This window comes from Oryctolagus cuniculus, chromosome 6 (assembly GCF_051225735.1).
Source record: "Oryctolagus cuniculus isolate XC-2025 breed Fujian yellow rabbit chromosome 6, ASM5122573v1, whole genome shotgun sequence".
Lineage (NCBI taxonomy): Eukaryota > Metazoa > Chordata > Mammalia > Lagomorpha > Leporidae > Oryctolagus > Oryctolagus cuniculus.
Window position 1 is genome coordinate 16,927,108 of NC_142872.1, and position 23,279 is coordinate 16,950,386.

Below are 23,279 nucleotides of genomic sequence, written 5' to 3' on the forward strand. Positions count from 1 at the left end.
CTCATTTCCCTCGCTCGTAGCACCCTGGTCACACCATCTCCACTGCTTTAGATTATTCGGTTGAATGCGACACAAATGAGATGCGGGCCACTCGATCAAGACCAAAGTTAACCCTCTGGAAGAAGACTCGGCAGTGCATCAAATAGAAGCCAGAGCTCAGCAGTGAGCTGTAAGCGTGGGTGAAAATCAGGGTAAATCCAGGAAAAAATACAGAATCGAAGCAAAGTCTTCAAAAAACACCAAAGGCTAAGTCAAAAACAGCCATTTTTAGTCTTGTGCAATTCTCCTCAGATCCCTGATTCCTTGGTTGGGCTACATACCTACCCTTGGCCTGAGAAGAGCTGGGGCCTCGAGACTCCCACAGAGGCCACGTGGAGTGGAAGAAGCAGAGACCCCGGCACTAGCCACAGAAGGCAGACTGCATGCTGACGAGCCTCACCAGTGCCAGACACCACAGCCTCACAGGACACAGACGAACCACGCAGCAGGCTCGCCTCCCAGGACACATCCGTCCACCTGCTGCTCCACTCACAGCTAAACACTTCCTCCCCTGCCCACACCTGGGGTTACATGTGACTCTTTCTAACATAGAAATTTCTCACTGCATTGTCTGACTCATACCTGGAAATCGCCTGTGATAGTGTATCTGTCTCATCCCAAAACTCCCATGTTCAAACTTAATCCTCAAAGTGGCGGTACTTAGAGGTGCGACCCCTTGGGAGGTAGTTGGATCACGAAGACAGGACCCTAATGAATAGACCTAGTGCCCTTAGCAAAGGGGCCCAAGGGAGTTTGTTTGTCACTCTGTCCTGCAAGGTCACAGGCAACGCAGAAAGAGCCCCCCAACAGAACGAGACGTGGCTGGCAGCCTAATCCGGGACTTCCCAGCCTCCAAACGGACAGAGAAACTTCTGCTGGGAGGGCTGTTGGCCTGCTAGTCTCCAGGACACGTGCATCTCCCAGCAGAGTGCCCAGGTTGCAGCTCTGGCTCTAGCTTCCTGCCAGTGCAGACCCCACGGGCTCCAGCAGTCACTCATACCGGAGACCGGGACAGAGTTCCCGACTACCAGCTGCAAACGGCCAGCCATGAGGACATCTGGGCAGTGGCCCGGTAGATGGCAGCTCTGTCTCTCTGCTCCTCAAAAAAACCAAAGGAAAGGAAAAGAGAGACTCGAGTCAATTGCACTGCTGTGGTTTGTAAGCTATCTGGCTTGTAGTCTTCTGTTATGTTACAGCGCCCTAAGCAGACGAACACAAATCCACACCCTTGCCCAGGGTTCTAATTCTGTTTGTGGTAAAGCTCAAGAGCAAAGGAAAAGTGGGGCGGGGGGGGGGGGGATTGAATGTGAACCATAGCCGCGTTCCCAATAGAATTTTCTGCAAAGGTAGAAATACTACCTATCTGCTTGTCCAGCCCAGTGGCCTATGTCGCTCATAGGGCTGCAGAACAGACTTACTTCCTGTGTGTTAAGCCTAAGTTTTAACATCCAACATGGACAGCGGCTACCACCTTGGACATTGCAGACGATACACACTTCTAAGGCCCAAGAATTCCTTGTTCTATTCATCCGGAGTATTTATGACTTCCGTGTACTGTGCACTCATGTATTCCGTCAATACCCTGGAGGGCTCCAGGCTCCATCAACTTTCCTGAAGTGGTTATCAGTAACCCTGGGCCACTCATACACGCATGAGGCACAGTGTAGCTAACTGGCCTGCAGCATGGCCCCCCAGGCCTAAAACATCCCCAAACAAATGCAAAGCGCCTACAAGTCCCAAGTTTTAGCTCTGTCCCCCCATAGGTACACGGCCTCAGGCAAATCCACTTTTCACCTGGATTTTAAGGGGCTGGCGTGGGTACAATCCTAAAACCCATAGTTTGTTGTATCTCCAAGTAAAATACTGAAGGTAGAAGATATAGATTGCATCCCTAAATGGCCCCAGAGTCCAGGCTGGCCAACGAACAGCACCTGCCAGGTGAGGGCTGGAGACTGAGAGAACAGACGCCTCAATCAATCATACATCCAGCTCATCTCAGGTACCTGATGTCCAAAGAGACTTTCACATTTTCCCTCGTTGGCTTCTAAAGCCATTTGTAGGAGGATCTCAGCGGAGCAAAGCTCATCCGCTGGCAGGGTAGACAGAGCGTTTCCAACACATTGTAACCAAGAACCTGCAACACCGAAACCCCATCCGCCACCCCAAACCACAACCACACTTCTGACCTCTTCATCCTCCCGTGGTGCTTGTGCTTCTGGGCTCCAAAAATGATTGACATTAAAGCATCGACTGTTCTCTCAAGGCATAGCACCATGATGCCAAAGGTGGCTTTTGTTTCTGACAACTGGAACAGCCAAGCTATTGTAAAGTACCAAGGATAATCGCCAGACACATCTTTCATTTCTCATCTGAGACCCTAATGTGGGAATTTTAGTATAAAGGGAATTAAAGCCTTCTGTGATTCCTTCATATTTGTGTTTTGTGGGCAATACATTCAACTTAGTCTCAGAAAAAATGGCAAATAATTGCTAGCGAGAAAACCCTAACCTTTCACTGAAGCGTTCTTAACATTGCCTACCCTGTACAGCTCACTGCAGTAAATAAAGATGTACACCAGGTGGCAGCATTGCTTCATTAAAGAAGCTCAAATCTTGCATCTGCGAGGTGCTGCAGATCTCACACAATGCCAATTAATCCACCTAACAGATTTCTTCCTGATAATCATTTTTTAATTTAAATTTCTTATTCTAGTTTAAGCCATTCACTCTGAAACAGGCCCTAAATGTGTAAAGTTTTCAGAATTGAAGACCTTTGGCATTAAATATTTAAAAATTACATAAGGAAAATTAAATAATTTTTTTAAGATATATTTTATTTATTTGAAAGATAGAGTTACAGAGAGAGGTAGAGACAGAGACAGAGAGGTCGTCTATCTGCTGGTTCACTCCCCAGATGGCTGCAATGGCCAGAGCTGCGCCGATCCAAAGCCAGGAGCTTCTTCCTGGTCTCCCACTCAGTTACAGGGGCCAAGGACTTGGGCCATCTTCTGCTTTCCCAGGCCACAGCAGAGAGCTGGATCAAAAGAGGAGCAGCCAGGACTTGAACCGGCACCTATATGGGATGCCAGCGCTTCAGGCCAAGGCGTTAACTCCCTGCACCACAGCGCTCGACCCCTAAATAAGCAATTTTTAAAAATCCATTTAAGAGACTGAGAAAGCTCTCACCCAGTGATTCAGTCCCCAGATGCCTACAATCTCTTGGGCTGAATCCAAGAGCTGGGAACTCAACCCGGATCTCCTATGAGGGTAGAAAGAAACCATGTGGACCATCACCACTGCCTGCAGATGGAGTCAGCAGAAGGAGCAAGACTTGAACCCATGCACCCCGATATGGGTTGCAAGCCAAATTCCCACCCCAGCGAATTTTAAGTAGGGTCCTTGTATCACACATTCCTGAGTGTGACTGATAATGTATTACATACATAAAAAGAAATGAAATGAAAAATAAACACTAATTGTTAAGATTTTTATGTTGAGGCCAGTGCTGTGGCATAGCAGGTAAAGCCACTGCCTGCACCACCAGTATCCCATGTGAGCACCAATTCAAGACTTGGCCACTCTACTTCTGATCCAGCACCCTGCTAATGCACCTTGGAAAGCAATGGAGGATGGCCCAAGGCTTCGACCCCTGCACCCAACAGGGGAAGAAGCTCTGTGCTCCTGGATTCAGCCTGGCGCAGCCCTGGCTATTGAGGCCATTTGGGAAGCAAACCAGCAGGTCAAAGGTCTGACTCTGCCTTTCAAATGATTTCTTTAAATAAAAAAATTTTTAATTTATATTCTGGAAACCAAAGGACCGTATAGTAGCTCAGGAGACAGCCTGGCTAACACGCAGGCAAACGCGGAAGACAGAGCAGCTGCACCTCCGTGTGCCCTGGAAATAAAACCCCAATTCAGACCCCAGCTGTGAGCCCAAACTGGTGCCAGCCAAGCACCACCAGTCTGTTCTCCCGCTACCCACTGCCCCACTCACGGGTCAGCTCCGTCCTCAGCCCGGGCAGAAGCGGCCACCCCATATGCTCCAATGAGACAAATTTCACCACTAAATGTATGCACGAGGGCATTGTAGAAGGTTCATGGAAAAATTGAGAACCTGAGTTCATTTAATCATACATCAGAAATGTATTCTAGAACAGAACTATGCATGATTTCCAAAATCGCTTCCATACCAAAATAAATTCAGACTTTTAATTCCATTTTTCCTTAGAATTTTTTAAAAAGATTTATTTTATTTGAAAGTCAGTCACACAGAGAGAGGAGAGGCAGAGAGAGACAAAGAGGTCTTGCAACTGCTGGTTCACTCCATAACTGGCTGCAATGGCTGGAGATGGGCTGATTCAAAGCCAGGAGCCAGGAGCTTCTTCTGGGTCTCCCTCGTGGGTGCAGGGGCCCAAGGACTTGGGCCATCTTCTACTGCTATCCCAGGCCATAGCACAGAGCTGGATCGGATGTGGAGCAGCCGGGACTCAAACCAGTGCTTATATGGGATGCCAGCACTACAGGCAGGTGGTAGCTTTACCCACTATGTCACAGTGCCAGCCCCTTTTCCTTAGATTTTTTTTAAAGGCCCTTGTGCATACACACACATACATACCTTTAATTCTATTTTCTTCCTCAAAAATATCAATTCCTTACTGTCCCCAAAGATTCAGGAAAGGCCCTAGTTTTCACCTATCTCATGAATGGTATCTTAGTCCAGTCCTGCCGACCTAACAAGATGTCTCAGGATGGGTCATTTCTCAAGAACAGAATTTTATTTTCTCACCATCTGGTGACCAGAAAATGCATGATCAAAGCCCCAGCAGGTCTGGGGTCTGCCTAGGGCCCCTGCATCCAGCACGCCAGGCCTCGCTGTGTGCTCACCGAGTGCAGGGACAAACGACCTTGGGACAAACCTTCCTCCAGGAGCGGGTCCCATTCCTGATGGCTCCCCGCCAGCCCACAGCTTCATCTCTGACTATAGGCTTCACACCACTGTCCAATCAGCAGCTAAGTTTCAGCATCAATTTCAGGGAGAGGTACTCAGACCACAGCTGTGTGCCCCAGGGACTCCCCTAGCTCCCAGCTTTGCTACAAAGTATCTTCATTCCACCCCACAAGTCAGAAGTCTCAGCTCCTTCAAGTATCAATTGAAAACTTTCCAACCCGGAGCCTCACCTAACTATCCCGAGCGGGCATGTTGTACACCAGCCATTCAGCCACCACAGGGGACACTTGCAGCCCTTGGCAGAGGGCCTGGCCCCAGTCCCACCTCAGCTTCTCCTCAAGCTCCCTGTTACTAAGCCTGGGAATCACCATGCACAGGGACCTCCACCACCCCTGTGGGAGTCCCAGATGGAGTCCCCGGATCCGGCCTGCAGCCTTGCCCAGCCCTAGCTGTTGCAGTCATGCAAGGAGTCAACCAGGGGCTGGGAGTTCTTCCTGCCTCCTAAGTAAAGATAAATTAAATTTAAAGTAAGTATCATCGACATCAGAGATGGCTAAGATCTGAGGCACAACTCAGTCTCAGACACATCGCCCAGCAGCTGTAACCTGAGCTGTCAATCAAGTTACGTGCTTCCGAAATACAGGGGCTAGAGAGGCATCGCACACACACTCCCATTGCATGAGGGAGGGATAGGGGAGCAAGGTGAATGGACCTCAACAAGTCCACAGCCCGGCAGGACAATGACATCAATCTTGCAACGTGGCGCTCACCTTCTTATCTATGTTCTTACCTTCCCACACACTCAGCTAAGCGCTGGGCTCCTATGGCCACAAGCAACTCCACTCACCTTGTGCTCACTGTGCACAGCCCTGGCTGCAACTCTCAGAGGTTGCACCCCTACGCCTGTCGCTTTCCCAGGCTGATACTGCATGCTGGCGACACCAAGCTCTAGGTCCCATGGCCCCAGCAGGGGCTCTGAGACAGCCCACCTCCCTCTTAAAACAAGCCCATGTCTGGGTTCCAAGACTCTTGCACTCTGAGTGTCTACATAGTTGTCAACTCACAGATACTGCCAAGGTTTTGTCACCGTGCCACCCAGAAGGGCAGCCCAAGTCACACCTGGTCCAGCTGGAGCCACACCTGAAACAACCAAGAAGCGCTGCACTTGAATGCAGAGAGAAGAAACAATGCAGCTCTGGGCAGGGAGTCCTCAAGTCCCCCAGCTGTCCTACACCCCTGTTTGCAAATATCTGTCCCCAGGGCCCTGGCACTCTAGGTCGTTGGTGATGAGAGCCAAGACAATCAGCAACGCCTTTGGGGTCATTCCTCCACCGTCTTCACCCCCAGCACGTGGCTCCCTTCTATCCACACCCACCTTCCTAGCAGACAGTGGCTGAGCCACGCCTCTGGCATTCTCTTTTACAGACTTTACTGTTTATGCAGAGAAACTGAGACTTCCCCAAACCTTCAGGGTCTGCTTCCCTCTTGGATTAGGAATTCCACTGCCAATTCATTTTTCTTGCACTTGATGCGAACACCCAAGAGAACCCACGTAGCAAACACGAGTTCTTCACTCTTAAGTTCCACCAAGCACGATGTACTAAGACATTGCCAAGTTCTGCCAGGTTCTCCATCGTTTTCCAGGAGGGACGGCCTTTCCTCCCATTTCCAGTAAGGTCATCCTAAGCTCTGAGACATCATCAGGTTGACCTTGACCGCTCACCTCTTCTATCTGCACTACGATCATGCCACTAGGATGTTCTCTAAGAACAATGCTTCCCTGACAGGCATCCGCTGAGCCCTCTCTGGAATCGCCCTTCCTGGACCGCTCACTGCAGCACACACTTCACCTCTCTTCCTGCCTCTACTCACAGCCACTTGCACATTTTTAGGTATGTGTGGTTTTTTTTAGTCCATTCCTGCTGATTTAACTCAACATCAGCAAATCGTAACAGAACCATTTCTCAGTTCTGGAGGCGGGTAAGGGCGAGATTTAGGCTCCCGCACATTTGGTGTCTGCTGATAGTCAGCGCTTCCAACACGTCGTCCCCTGAGCCGTCTCCTTGCAGTCAAGAGCGCACAGCTCTCTAATGCCTGCTGCACAGGTGCTCGGCCCATCCAGGTGTCTGCAACCCCGTGACTGGATCCCCTCCAAATGCCCCCACACAGTCACGCACTGACAATCACTGTCAACACACAACCTAAAAGGGGACACAAGGACCACATCGAGCGTCCCCAGCTGTGAAAAAAAGAAAAATGCCAGACCTCTTCTTGGTGTATGTCCCTTACACGATTATATTTGGCTGAAAGTTGCACTGTGGGTGGCAACTACCCTTGGAGGGCTTAGCAGTGCAGAGCGCTTGACCTTGAAAACTCAACCCTGAAAGACACACCCACCCATACCCACCCACAACCACACCCATCCCTATATACCCACCCACAACCACACCCGTACCCATATACCCACCCATACCCACACCTACACACAAACACACACACCCACTCCCCCATACCCACACACACACACACACACAAACGAATAGGTGGAAATACTCACCCTCTCTCCATCTTTACAGGGCACAGAAACAAATTACTGACAAATTTAAAATAGCCTTTAACCCCAGTTCCAGCAACACTGAGTTCAAAAAAAGAAAATCGCGAATTCTCTGGTATCCCGAATACAAGTTCAGCAGCAACAGTAGAGAGAAAAAGGTGTCTCTTTTGTTTTGTGAACGTATCTTCACCTCTTTTACAAAGGGGCAAAGAACCTGGCAAAAATCACAGTCCTGGTACTTTGTGAACTTGAGAGAAACTAGGGTATGCGAGGGAAAGAAATCTCCAAGCCATGTATTTAAGGTGCTGAGACAGCAGCCAATATATGGGGTCATTCGGCTCCTTGAAGACAGCCACTTGCCCTCTGAAACCCCTAGGAAACCTAAAGGTGTTACAGACACTCCACAAATCGGGGGGTGGAGGCGATAGGTGAGACCCTACACTAACACAGGGAGCGAACACACATCTACGGAGGACCCAGGACCCAGAACTCATGCATGGCCCCCCAGGGACGACCCTGCTGCACTCCCAATCTCAGTTATTCATCAGAGCTGTTGTGTGCACACGGGACGGCTGGAGAGCACAGCAAGTCAGGCACAGCACGACCCGGGTCTTCCTCAGGCCCCCTGTCCACGTCTCACCAGCTCCGCTCGGTCTTCTTTTATATTGTATTACTGCATTTTCTCTCTATAAGACACGGAAGGAGACAAGCCAGATAACCTCATCCAGAGAAGCCAAGCAAGGTGCCAAGCTCCCAGACACTGGCAAACACTCCCAAGGCACTCTGGTCATCTGCCTAGAGACTAAAATTCTGCCCATTTCTACACCTGGAAATCCTGTTTCTAGAGATCCAGCCCAAGGAAATAAACATGATTGTGCCAATGATACAGCCAGAATAATGTTTATTCTTGTGGTTTTTTTTTTATTTAATTTAAAGGCTGAGTGACAGAGATAGAGATCTTTCATCCACTTGTTCACTCCTCAAATGGTGGCAACAGCCAAGGCTGGGACAAATTGAAGCCAGGAGCCTGGTACTCTATCTGGGTGTCCCACACAGGTGGCAGGGGTCCAGGTACTTGGATCTTCTACTGCTTTCCCAGGTGCATTAGAAGGCAGCTGGAGTGTAAGTCTTGTACCATAGCTCCAATATGAGATCAGGCTTCACAAGCCATAGTTTAACTCGCTTTACCACAATGTCTGTCCCTGTTGTATTTTTTTTTTTTAAGATTTATTTATTTGAAAGAGTTACACAGAGAGGTAGGGACACAGAGAGAGGTCTTCTGTTCTCTCATTCACTCCCCAGATGACTGCAACAGCCAGAACTAAGCCAATAGAAAGCCAGGAGCCAGGAGCTTCTTCCAGGTCTCCCACAGGGATGCGAGAGTTGGGCCATGCCCCAGTGCTTTCCCAGGCATATTAATAGGGAGCGGAATCAGAAGACGACCAGCTAGAACTTGAATTGGCTCCCATGTGGGATGCTAGTGCTGCAAGCCAGGGCTTTAACCCAGTATGCCACAGCGGCAGTGCAGCTGTTATATTACTTTTAAGACTGAAAAATAACCAACTTTCCAACAATGTTGACTGTGCTATGCACATGTAATAAGCATTATCATACACAACCTTGTACTGGATTAATAAGGGTGAGTGATAGTATTGAGATATGGTTGACATATTGAGCAATAAAAAGATCCTGAAATACTGCCAAGAGTTCATGTTGATAGCATATTGTGGAATGACATATACCAAATGCGTAATCATGATACCATGGACTCTACAATCAGTTCTTATTATTTGATTATTTCTGTTTATTTTCCACTACATAAAATGCATATTGCTATGTAGTAAAGGACAGTTTCACACATATGTACACCCACCAAAGATGATTTTCAATGGCGAAGAGACAAGAAATTTCCAAGATGAGAGAGATAGCAAGCTACCTATCAAAATGACCATAACTCTCCCAAACTTTCCAGACAAACTTTCCAGGTCGAGATCAATTCCAGGAAGGAGACATCTCAAGGCCCAAATGAGGTGGCCAAGATACTACAGGGACCAGAAATGGTTTACATATAACAGAGGCAGTAAGAATATAGCTGACCATAACACCCATCAGACTGACACCCACCCGTCACACCCACCACACTGACACCCACCCATCACACTGACACCCACCTGCCACTCACACCCATCAGTCACACTGACACCCACCTGCCACCCACACCCATCAGTCACACCGACACCCACCCGTCACACCCCCCTGTCACACCAACCCATCTTGTGCTCCTAGAGAAGTCTTGATGCATACAGCTGATAACAAACTCAATCCGAGTCTGTTGCTTTATCAACAGTGGCTCTCCAAGCCTATAACCGAGAGGGCAGATTTTTGTTTTCCACTGCACACCCCTGATAAGCTCCAGGGTAAGCACCAAGTGAGCCAGAGCAAACTCAGGCCTCTTCCGGATAAGGAAGATCAACAGCAGCTGCAGCTTCTCTCAACTGCTTTGACCGGGACATATGACTTCCTCCTTCGCAAATCTGAGCACCTCACACCCAGACACAGCTGGAGAAACTCGGGCGAGATTTCTCAGACTTGCAGGCCCAGAGGATTTTACTTTTGTAGCCCTGTTTGCAGTCTTGTCCCTCCTTCTGCAGTGAGCTAAGCTGATCCAAGACTCTGTCCCAAATCAGAACTCTGCAGGGATGAGCAACAAACCCCAACTGCCAAGCTTTTTAAAAATTCAAGAACTCCGCATCACAGATGCCAACATCAGCTGACCTGCACTCGGCATCGGTAATACAGGTACAGTCACCGAGAACGCCATTCCTTCCCATTCATTGCTTAGGCTTAAGTTCTGAAGGCGAAACCTTGGGAGCTGGGCCCCGTGGCTCCTGTGCCAGCCGCCATGCAGGGAACCCCCACAATGCACCGAGGCCTCAAGGGCTCAGAGGATCCATACCTCTGTTTGAGCAACACTCCCTGGGAAGCCCAATGCGATGAGTCCAACCAGGGCAAACTGGAAATGCACTAGGACTGTGCCGATGGCTTCCTCAACCTTTTGACACTAAGTGTTGCATCTGGGTCCAATGAATTCAAGGGAGATAGTCTCTGCCCTAGAAGCAGAAAAAAGTCGCAGCATAGATTCTGTAAGTAGCTTCTAACATTTCCCTTTCCCAAGCTCTTCCCAAGTCCTTTGGGTACCAAAAAGCTATTTACATCTATCTGTACTCAATGCTCTTAAGTATTCTAATTTTTTTCACTTTGCAGTAATTTAAAATTACCCGGAGTGTAATTAATGTGGACTTGGCATGGATTAATCAGCCTGTAAGTCATATAGGTATGTTTGCTCCCTTCCCAAATGGACACACATCCCAAGGTTAATGCCATGCTCTCAAGAGGGCATTTGTGGGCCTCTGTCTATCAGCTAACAGGTGCACACTAACTGTGGGCCATCCCACGATTTCCTGGTGAGGGTGGCATCCAGAGACTGCCATCTGGAACAGGCACTGTGCTCGGTGCTACACTCAGCACCAGCTTTGTCCCTTACTAACACGGTGACCCTGAGCGAGTGACTTGTGTTCTGTGCCTAACTCACCTCATCTCTACAATAGAGCCACACAGAGTTGTTTAAAGAATTAAATGACATAGATAGATCATCCATATAGCAAAGTATCTGAAAAAAATACAGGCCTTTGAAAAAAGGTTCATTTATTTCAAAGCCAGAGTTACAGAGATAGAGAGAGAACCCAGAGAGAACCAAAAGCCAGATTGGGTCAGGCCAAAGCCAGGAGCTTCACACAGTTCTCCCACTCATGCGCAGGGGCCCTAGCACTTGGGCCATTTTCTGCTGCTTTCCCAGGGCATTAGCAGGGAGCTGGATCAGAAGAGGAGCAGCTGGGACAAGAACCGGCCCCAGTATGGGATGCTAGTATTGCAGTCGGCAGCTTTACTGCTATGGAATGAGGTCAGCCGGCCCCACTGGTGACCATTTTTAAGGAACTCATGAAGTTGGCTCACAAGGCAAATGATTCTAAAGTGTATCATTTCTTCACACCATTCTCTAAGAGTATTAGAGAGAGAGAGAGAGTTTGTTTAATTAGCTCAAGATTGGCATCAACTAATTCATGGCTAGACCAGCAAAACATTCTAGAACAAAACAGGGTAAATGGAAACCTTTTTTTTTTTTTTTTTTTTTTTTTTTTTTTTTTTTTTTTTTTTTTGGCAGGCAGAGCTAGACAGTGAGAGACAGACAGAGAGAAAGGTTTTCCTTCCTTTGGTTCACCCCCCAAATGGCCACTACAGCCGGCCGGTGTGTTGCGCCGATCCGAAGCCAGGAGCCAGGTGCTTCCTCCTGGTCTCCCATGTGAGTGCAGGGCCCAAGCACTTGGGCCATCCTCCACTGCCTTCCCGGGCCACAGCAGAGAGCTGGACTGGAAGAGGGGCAACCGGGAAAGAATCCGGCGCCCTGACCGGGACTAGAACCCGGGATGCCCGTGCCACAGGCAGAGGATTAGCCTAGTGAGCCGCGGCGCCGGCCGGAAACCTTTTAATCAACCAAAGTATGCCTCCAATTCCATATTACACCAACCCAAAACTCTTCCTGTAGGTAAACCTTCATTTGTCACACATGACCACCGACACATCCACTCGGTAGACGGCAATGCCCAGGAAGACGCTCCCCCAAGACTTTTCCATGTCAAGGTAAAGTCATGGCCATACACGCCCCCTCTGAACAGCACACAGACCTACAGGAAGATGCTCCCTCACCATCTGCAGTCTACCCAGCATAGAAAGCAAGCTCACGCTGTCGACAAAGGCCCCAAGCAATGCTAACTTTCAAATTCTACTTCTCCAGTATTCAGGACACCGAGTTTCCCTTTGCAAAACTCAACATCAGGATGGTGGAGTTTGGGTTTCCATGAAACCTATGAAAAAAAAAATTGCCCATCAGAGCTAAGCAGGGGCTCTCAGCCAGGTAAGTCCAAGAGAGTTCATTTGAAATCCTGGCTGAGATGACCCCTCCTGGTGTGAGGAGGCTTGTCTGCCCTGGGCTTTTCATTCATCATCCTTAGCTTTTGTTGGGAGAGGGAAAAAAAATAGCTAGCTGTTCACCTCTCTTGAAAGATCAAATCCACTGAGTTCAAGACTAATTGCTTCCTTTCTCGGAGCTTTAAAAATTATTTACTTCTGAGTCCTAATGAAGATATATGACTTCCAAAGCCACAGAACAGAGGCCCCAGATACAGCTTGTCAGTGCATCCCAATAAAGATCAGGAGGCTTGCAGCCTAAGAGATGTCTGCTGCCTTGAGTCAACCCCTCAGAGCTCTCCCCAAGCCCTCCGCAGTCGCTGCTACCCAGCAGCCTTGGCGGGTCAAAGAACAGGCTCGCATCCGACACAGATGGTTTTCTTCCCCTTAGAGGAAGATAACTCAAGACGCTTCTCATACAGTGTGTTCAAAGGGGAGGCTCCACACGGCAGTAGGCTGTGTTTTCATGAAAAGGTGGAGCAACAATTCTGCACTCAAGCCCATAGAACGCAAGTGGGCAAGGGCATTCTGCTGGATAAAGAGACACTCGGCGACAGAGACACCTGGTCCTCAAGAACTCCAGCTACCACTCCATCAAGCACAAGGGCACACACTGCTTGGAAGAACAGGTACTTGTTCCCTCTTTTCTCCCAGAATCCCATAGGAGTGTGTGTCTGCAGCGCAGCTCATCACAGCATCTTTATGACAAAGTCTGAGATGAAATGAGCTGTGAAGCTCTCACAGCGGCTCACAAGATCACTCAGCGAGACAGGACAAGGCAAACTGCTTCCCAGTTGAGCTTGCTACCAGGCTCGACCCTGGGCTGCCAACTACTGGTAGAAGGCTGTAATGATGCCAGTTTTTCTTTAAAGAATTAGTCAAGGGGCCAGCGCTGTGGCACAGTGAGTTAAAGCCCTGGCTACAGCACCAGCACCCATATGGGTGCCGGTTGGAGTCTCAGCTGCTCTACTTCTGATCCAGCTCCCTACTAATACACCTGGGAAAGCAGGGGAGGATGACCCAAGTCCTTGGGCCCCTGCACCCACTTGGGAGACGCAGAAGCTCCTGGCTTTGGATCAGCCCAGCTCATGCAGCTGCAGAGTTGAAGCTGTTTGGGGAGTGAACCAGCAGATCTAAGATCTCCCTCCCTCCCCCTCCTTCTCTCTTTCAAGTAAGTAAAATAAATCTAAAAAATAACTCATCAATTATCACACATAAAAGCCAAGCATCTTCACAAGGGCGTTTATCATCCACAGAAGACGCGGGCGCATGTAAACTCCTGGCGCTCTGGGAAGAACACATTGAGGTCCGGTGGTTTTCAAACCCAGCCCCACAGAATCCCTCAGGGAACACTACAGCAGCAAGAAGAATGAGAAATGACCCTGCACCCCACTCCCCTCCATCTCACCCACAAGAGCAGTAAGCATTAGATGCTCAGAGGGGCCCATGGGACACCTACACAGGCAACCTAAGCTAACCCTATTCATTTAAAAATCAACCAACAGAAGCAAGGCAAAGTCAAGGTTATGAAACCACAATGGAAAGCAGCCAGTGCTCAGTCTAAAACAGAAATGGAGGTACACGTGGTTGTTCCAAGACCCAGAGAATAAGTGCTTGCTGCAGGGGACTCCTTGCAAACACCTTAGACAAGCTGTATGCAGATTTTGCCAGTGGACTTTTTAAAAGATTTATTTATTTATTTGAAAGACAGAGTTACAGACAGAAAGAGGTCTTTCTTCTGCTGGTTCACTCCCCAAATAGCTGCAATGGCCAGAGCTGGGCCGATACGAAGCCAGGAGCTTCCTCCAGGTCTTCCACACGTGTGCATGGGCCCTGAGTACTGGGGCCAGCTTCCGTTGCTTTCCCAGATGTGTTAGCAGGGAGCTGGAACAGCTGGGACTCGAACCTGTGCCTATATAGGATTCCAGCACTGCAGGAGGAGGCTTAACCTACTAGGCCACAGCATTGGCCCCATTGCTGATAAGTTTAGTATCACTCCTTCTCCCTTTGAGCTTCATTTTTTTAAAAAAATCACTGAAGTAACAGACAGCAGTGTGACTACTGATCTTGCTCATCACAAACACATCTATCCCCCTACAGGTTCACCCAAGTGATTGCTGTCCTTTTATTGTCTTTCATTCCTAAATTCTAAATCCTTTCCTTGGTACCCTCTGCAAACGCCAACCTTCTGTGGGCTTTTTAATTGCACAATATTATCTTAAAACATCAATTCCATCTTGCATCTGTGCCCAATTTTTCTTTGTGAAATTCCAAGTACTTAAATAGTGAAATACACACAGCACCCCTGCCTTTATCAGGTGGACTTAACATTTTTCTACTTTACCATGGCATGAAAGCAACTTGCCTTCAGCAGAAACCAAACATCACTCTTGAAATTGTGATCTTTCCCGGGGGTAGCTGTACATGGTACCAACCTTTCTCATCACGCCGGGCAGCTGTAGCTCCCAGGAAACCATGTGACCACAAGGAGACCAACACCCTACAGTGCACTGTGTTACTAAGCTTGGTGGTTCAGAGAGTTACACAGATGCAATGCATCTCCATTTCACAATATTTTGAAGTTACAATGCGTTGATGATAACCCCAGGGACTTATTTTTCCTAAGCGCATATTCTTTTGAGGACAAGACACTTGAAATACAAGGCATCGGAGGACTGTTACTCCCTTTCACACTGTGGTTCAGCGGAACCCGATGCTGCCAGGAGCACACCCCTGGCAGGGCACTTAGGCAACCACGTGGAGAACCTCAGCCTCACACTGACAAAGAGCACCTGCAAAGCCCTTGCTCTTACTATTTTTTTTTGGGGGGGGGGGGATATCCAGGGCTTTATTTTGTAATGCAGAAGCCATACCGTGGCCCCAACCCCACTTCATACCCTGCATTTTTTAAAATGTTTATCACTCTAGGAGACACAGCAATCCCCTTCATGGCCTTTTGAAGATCATTGAACTGGAAAGTTATACCCTTTTTTCTCTTGACCAGATCAATAGCACTACTTACAGAATTCATTTTATATAGATAGCAAAAGTTATAAGAACATTTTTACTACACTAACTTTATATTTTCCTTGCTTCAGTTTCATAGGTCAACATCGTCACAATGCCTTCTGGTTCTCACAGCCCTCACTTTTATTTTCTGTTTCTGGTTCCTATCTTTCAGCCCTTCCCCACACTTCTTTCTGTTCTGCCCATCGCCATCTCATCCTGAAACACCAGGCTACTCACTAGGTCTCAACACAGCCTGAATATGAGAAAAAAACCTATGAAGCTCCTCCATACCATGTGCTTCACGGGACACCTGACTTGCTTTTCCTCAAAATTACAGAGAAGTCGATTAATAAGCAAACTTCACCAGTGACACTGAAATATACTACATATTCTCTTTTCCATGCATAGCTAGATTTAATCTTTCATTAACATTTTTCATCTTTTAGTTATCTTCTGGCATCATTAAAATTGAGCAGGGCCATTGTTTTCACACTCTAATGTTTTCGTGATTTATCACATGTGCACAGAAGTATGTAAATCTGGGATCAATTCTACCTTCCACAAAGTTCTTCATCCTTTGTGTAGCTCAGAGTGTTTATTATTCTGACTGGTTCCCCACAGGCCTCCTTGTCTGTGTTCTCTGTAACTCATGGCCCATGACTGCTAGCCCTACCTTCCTAAAACCCAGGGACAATCATGCTACCCCTGTTAATTCGTAGTAATGTAAAGAGAACAGATTTCATGTATTTTATATACAGTTCTAAGATAAACATCTGCACTCCCTCCCTCCATCAACCCCCCTTCCTTCCTTCTTCCTCCACCTTTAATTTTTACAATGATACACTTGAGTTTTACTTTATAATTACAGGCTTAACGCACCACTAAGCATAAGGCTCAACCAAAAAAAGCATGAAGACCACCATTCCACAGGAAAATCAAGAAGTGCTATCATCAATAAGCAAATTTAAGACGTCAGTTTCTTAGACTTTTTTTCTATTCCACATGAAATAACACTTACCAGAGAAAACTTATAAACTTAGGTTTTCAGGACTGGCTTATTTCTCGAAGCATAATGGTCTCCAGTTGCATCCATTTTCTTGCAAAAGACAGGATTTCATTTTTCTGTGGTTGAGTAGTAGTCCATCATGTATATATACGTCTCCTTGTTCCAGTTACCATTTAATGGCCATCTGGCTTCATTTCTCTTATGTTAGCTATTCTGAGTGGAGCTATTAGGAACCTGGGATTACCCTCCCCCTTCTTATAATCCTATTGCTCATGCTAAAACCCAGTATTTTTCTCAGAAAAAGCTCGAGGCTAGATTTAAATGGGCTTATTATTTGAAAGGTAGACTTATACAGACAGAGGGAGAGAGAGAGGGAGAACGAGAGATCTTCCATCTGCTGGTTCACTCCCCAAATGGCCCCAATAGCCAAGCTGAGCCAGACCGAATGCAAGAGCTTCATTCGGGTCTCCTACCTAGGCTTGCAGGGGCTGAAGCACTTAGGCCATCCCCCGTTGTTTCCCAGGTGTGCCAGCTGGGAGCTGGATGGGAAGTGGAGTAGCCAGGACTCAAACCGGTGCCCATACGGGATGCCCACACTGCAGGTGACAGCTTCACCCACTATGCCACAACGGCAGCCCCACCCTCTTCACCTTTCTCCAGCCCCCTCTAGCACTCTGCTCAACCCATGGAAACCCAAGTCCCTGTGTCTCTACTGTCACTTTTCCTATATTCTCTAACACCCAGTCAGCTTAAGATCCTTCTTTCTCTATACCCTTCTCTGCCAACAACAGAGCTCAGCCCCCTGTTCTAAAATCATCTGTGTACAACGGCATTTGTATTCTAGTCTCTAACTTTCTGCATCTGTCTCTTCAACAATCCTGCGAGAACATGGCTTCTTCACTCTCACCCTGTGGCCAGGCTTACCATATAAGACTAAAGGCATTTCGGTCAGCTTTAAACTCTGGATCCCAAGGATGAGATCCATTGTCACCCATAACATTGCCTGATAGAGGGCTCCCTTGTGATCAGTGTTCAGTTTCCTCGTAGGGTTTCTTGGAACCCAGGCCCTGTATTGGTAGCTCCTCCTGGCTTGCTGAGACACCAGGGTTCTTTCTCTAGCAAGATGCAGTCCCAAAACATTTCAGCACTAAAGGTATTTTGTGTTGCTGGGTTGCTTTCATTCTGTTGCTCACTGCCACTGGTCTGTTGGGTGTTCAACCCCTAAACATGATATCTATGTAGGCTGAAAGCCAATCAAATTCTGAAAAATTCAGTCAGTCTGAAATCAACGTGGCCAACTTAATTCTTTCTTTAACCATTCAGAGATGCTCACCCTCAGTTGAAGTCAGTGAGGACTGTCTGTCCCTTTTTGTCCTACTTTTTAATGAACTGAAATAGAAAAGTATTCAAGGCCGGTGCCACGGCTCAGTAGGCTAATCCTCCGCCTGCAGTACCAGCACACCGGGTTCTAGTCCCGGTCGGGGCGCTTGATTCTGTCCCGGTTGCTCCTCTTCCTGTCCAGCTCTCTGCTATGGCCCGGGAGTGCAGTGGAGGATGGCCCAGGTCCTTGGGCCCTGCACCCAAGTGGGAGACCAGAAGAAACACCTGGCTCCTGCCTTCGGATCAGCGCGGTGCGCCAGCCACAGCGCACCGGCCGTAACGGCCAATGTGGGGTGAACCAACGGAAAAGGAAAACCTTTCTGTCTCTCTCTCTCACTGTCCACTCTGCCTGTCAAAAAAATAAATAATTAAAGTGTTCAAGCACACACCTCAATTCTCACAAAGCAGGCTGACCAATAGAACCAGTCCTTAGATCCTCATCACCCCCTGAGACCCACTTGCATTGACCCTGCCCCTCTCCCCAGATACCTCCTACCCTGTTCTCACTGCAGGTGAGTTTCACCCATTTTCCAGTGTAACTGGACATATACTGGGTATATTCTTACATCTAATTTCTCTGGCTCCATGTTCTATTTGTGGAATCCATCTTTATCCTAATATGTGGCCACAATTTGTCATTCCCTTTACATCCAGAATTCCTGTCTTGGTTTCAGAAGTACCTCATCAAACAAATATTCTGAGAAAGATACCTGGAGATACACGGACAGAACATCAAAGCTTTACTCAACAGAGCCACGGTGGCTCAGACCAACTCTTCCAACAGCCTGAAGCCAACTGTTAAGCAGCAGCTCATTCAGGAGCTAGTAAAAATGTCCGGGGACATGTTAGCCAGCCTCATTTCAGCATTTCACAAGGTCTACTTGCTTCAAAACATCACACTGTGTCCCCTAAGTATATACAGCTACCTGTAAATCCCCAAATCAACTGAAAAGACTCTATCAGACAAACCAAGCCAGCTGTCCTGGAAACCAACATCCAAGACGGAGTCAGGGCCCTTAGCCTTCTGGAGGGATTTTGATTCCTGCCCCCTTCCTCTTCTCTGTAGCAAAACCCTTCTCTCCCTGACTCTGCCATTGGGAAGGCAGCACCGCGTTAGGGGTCAGCTTTTGTCCCAGGTCCATGCGTCGCACCACAGAACACTTGACCAAACAATTCTTCACATGAAAAGGCATTAGTATTCCATTTTTGCCTCTTCTAAACACTGTCTTCTGTTACTGAAAGTCTTCCTGGTTAGTTTTTCTATTTCCCCTACAGGGAGCTATCACTTCATAAATATTTCTGTGTTACTATTGTCACCAGCCAAGTTTTCCACTTCAGGTACTAAGATTTTTACCTGTAATTCATGGAACTACAGCATTGAAAGCACATTTCCACTCCTCTTTGAAGATACGTACTAGTCATCAAAGTGGTCTCATAAATATGGATGCCATGGAGAACCTAAGTGAAAACATCCATGTCCTTTTCAACAACAGTACAGAAACCTAGTCTCACAAAACAATTCCTTTGAAACAGCCTTTTAAAGATACATGTCCATTTCAGTTTCATTTCATTTCATCACGTTCTACTTATGAAAGATTAAACCAGAACCAAATAATATCCTGCTTCAAATATTTATCACAAATAAGAACAAGAGCATTGGAATATTTTCTAGGATATTAACAGGGCAGGAATGGGTTGTCACTTTTTTTTTAAATAGCATTTTTTTATATGACAGGTAGAGTTACAGACAGTGAGACAGACAGAGAGAAAGGTCTTCCTTCCATTGGTTCACCCCCCAAATGGCCGCTATGGCCGGCGCTGCGCCGATCCAAAGCCAGGAGCCAGGTGCTTCCTCCTGGTCTCCCATGCGGGTGCAGGGGCCCAAGAACTATTGCCCTCCCTGGCCACAGCAGAGAGCTGGACTGGAAGAGGAGCAATCAGGACTAGAACCTGGGACCCATATGGGATGCTGGCACCACAGGCAGAGGATTAACCTAGTGAGCCACGGCGCCGGCCCCTGGGTTGTCATTTGTTAGCACACAACTCGTTTGAGTTCTAGTTATAAAAAGGAAACTCAGGTATGAGGACACCCAAAGTTCATTCATTCCCTACCTCCCAAAAAATATGTTATAATAAATTGAGAAGAGTCATAGATTAGGTTGGCTCCTCCCATTCAAAGAGGGAATCGGGTGAGCATTTGGTTGGCATAGCAGTTAAAATGCCACTCAGGACGCTGTGTCCCGCGTCAGCAGAGGGGTCCAATTCCCAGCCCCCGGCTTCCTGTTCATGCGCACCCTGTGAGGCATCTTCCGTCCCTGCCACCTGCTTGACAGACACAAATGACATTTGGGCTTGGGGTTTCAACCAGGCCGGGCCCCCGCTATGGTGGGCATTTGAGGGATGACTCAGCCCAGTGGAAGATCTTTCTGCCTTTCACGTGAAGTGAAATGCAGTAGTTAGAAGAGATGCAATCAGCTCTCGCCCCTGCCAATCCGAGTTGTCGTGTGGCTGCTCTGGCTGCAGGACAAGGCAGAAGCAATGCTGTGCGTACTACGGGTCAAGGCCCCAAGAGGCCTTGCTGCCCTGCTCTCGCCTTCCCGTCCCCACTGCCTCCGTGGTAGAGCTGGACCTTGGCTGCCAGAGAAGCAACCAAATCTGGGAACCAAATCTACTGAACGCCCTGACCAGCCAGCCCCAGAAGGCAACAGCTTCTCAAGGCTGGCCCAGGGCAGAGAGTAGGACGGAAACGCTTCAGTGAGCCTGGCTCAGCTGTGCGAGCAAACGAGTCATTGACTGAAGCCAGCCTATTTGGGCAAGGTTAACACAACCAGAGAACTCCCACAGGCACCCACATCCATTTTATTGGCCACCAAAGACATCCACTTGGTAAGGAAAATGGCTGATACAGTCCGCATTCTCTATGGCATCTAAAATTTCACAGCATGGCTCTGCCTAATTTAGGTCCACTTTACTCAACAAGACAACTGACAGCTGGTATAGGTTCCTCCACCCATTTACTCCCCACATCTATGTGTCCTACACAGTAGCACCATGGTAGCCCCAATCCTAATTCAAACTCTCCCTGCCACCGTTCCCCTCAAACAATTCCACCACTTGAACAACATCCAACAATGAAGATACTCAGGCTGCTTCCTAGTGAGCCCTGCGCGGCCTCAGGGAAGCCAGGGAGTGTTACCCACAGCGCCCGACCCCGCTCACAAACACGCCGACTCCACCTGTGCATCCAAGCAAGGCCTCGACCTTGGCCTAGCATTCTCCGCACGTCGGCAACCTTTTCCAAGTCTGAAATCACTTGTATGCCTTCCAATTAAAAAGTTAAAGAAGTCTTTAAAACTTATTTGTAAGAAAATTGGGGCAGATGTGCTGCGGTGGGTTTGGTCCCCACCTGAAATACAGGCATCCCAGACGAGCGCCAGTTTAATTCCCGGCTGCTGCAGCGGGAAATCAGGGGAAGATGGCCCAAGTGCTTGGGCCCCTGCCATGCACATGGAGACCATGAGAGAGTTCCAGGCTCCTGGCTTTGGCCTGGCCCAGCCCTGGCAGCTGCAGCCATTTGCCAAAATGAACGAGTGGGATGGAAGAGCTTTGTCTCTCCCTCTAACTCTGCCTTTTGAAATAGACATTTTTTCAAAAAAAAAATCTTATTAATGAAATCAATATGAAGGAAGATGGACAATTAGGAAGAGGACCCGTGAAATTACAAGTGACATCTCTCAAATTCAGCTGGATACTGGCTCGCAATAGCAATGATTTGTAACACTCCACACACAGAACTCCCCTGCCCCGTATTCCTAATTTGACTCTGTCAAGAAACGTAGAAATTTCCAGAACAGCACTGCTCACAATTCACTTTCCTGCAACATCAAGTAGCCTGCATTTATCGTTGTTATCGGGTACAGAAAGTTAACAAGCCAATCATCTACCCTTTGCAGGCTTAAAGTCATCAGCTAAATCAAAATGACCTGGGCTGCATTTTAAAAACCATGGCGCCCGAGAGACTCACGCCAATCCTGGGGACGAAGCCACGGGCGGGGCTCAGGGAGTCGGCAGCACACAGAAGACACCGCCGCTTATCACCACCGGCCCTACATCAGGACCTGCTGACCACTAGGTGGCGCCAGGAACTCACACATGGAACTTTCTAGCACCACATTCATTACCCCTTTGAGTACAGAAACACAAATCTCCTTTCTCTCCTCCGCATCCCTCTCGCTTTTAAAAAGGGGTGAACCAACGGAAAAAGGAAGACCTCTCTGTCTCTCTCACTGTCCACTCTGCCTGTAAAAAATAAAAAAGGGGGTGTCTCACACTACATCAGCATCGTTCTGAATTTGTGGTTCTAACAGAGGGCTTGTCCTCAGAGGACCTAGAGTCGGGGGCCCGTTGTGGTCAGCAAGGAAATCCACTCTCCTTTCCCGGGGCAAGGGGCGGCCACGGGAACCAGGGACTGGGTCACAGAAAACCACGTGATAGGTTCCTGACAGCCACGTTCCCAAAACCCCGACTGCAGAAGTGTTCCCAAATCATCAGCTGATTCTTTCCCACCTGCCACTGCTTGGGCGACAGAGAAGTCTGCGGCCCCCTCAACCACCTGCCACTCCTCAGATTTTTTTGCACATTAAACAATTCCCTGTAAGTAATCATCTCATCCCACCATTTTTCTGAGGAGTTCGTGCATCCACTCTTTATTATGTGCGTCTGTTTTAAAAGGTACATTAAACAGAAATGGCGAGAAATTAAAAAAGATAGTATTACTTCTATGAATCCTTTACTTAGTCTGCTTTCTCTGTTATTTAAAAAAAAAAAAGGCTGGGAAATTCGTGAAGAACAAAATTTTCTCTTCTCACCATTCACAGAGGTTGAACAGTCCGAGACCAAGGGCGCAGCATAGAGTGAAGTCTCTCTTGCTGGGGTCTCACCGGGAGCAGGCAGACAGGAAGCTAAATGAACGCCCTGAGAAGACTTTTATACGGTGCCCAACCCGGTGCATGGGGGAGAAGCCCTCAAGGCTGAGGTCCCTTCTAAAGACCCCGCCTCTTGCTAATGTCACATGAGCAACACCTGAATTTTGGAAGCACTGCATTCAAACCATAGCAACCCTAGAAATACACATCTACGGCGGTGTGTTGCAGGCACCGTGACATACCCAGGCGCAGGGACAAAAAAGGTCGAACAAAACAGACAAGACAGCCACCCGCACAGATTTGCTTTCTTCTTGGGAGAAACAAGTGGCAGGAAAAAATAAATAAATGAACGAGACAATGCTAGACAGTGATGACACCTCAAAATAATCAGACA

At 48.0% G+C, this 23,279-nt stretch overlaps 1 long non-coding RNA gene across 1 annotated transcript in view; it reads right to left on the reverse strand.

The window, feature by feature from the left end:
• LOC149126037 (uncharacterized) overlaps positions 1–23,025 on the reverse strand; it is a 47,984-nt gene extending 24,959 nt beyond the window's left edge. The window contains exon 1 of the long non-coding RNA XR_016235306.1: positions 22,829–23,025. This is a non-coding gene — a long non-coding RNA (uncharacterized LOC149126037). The remainder of the gene's footprint in view (positions 1–22,828) is intronic.
• Positions 23,026–23,279: the final 254 nt, after the last annotated feature.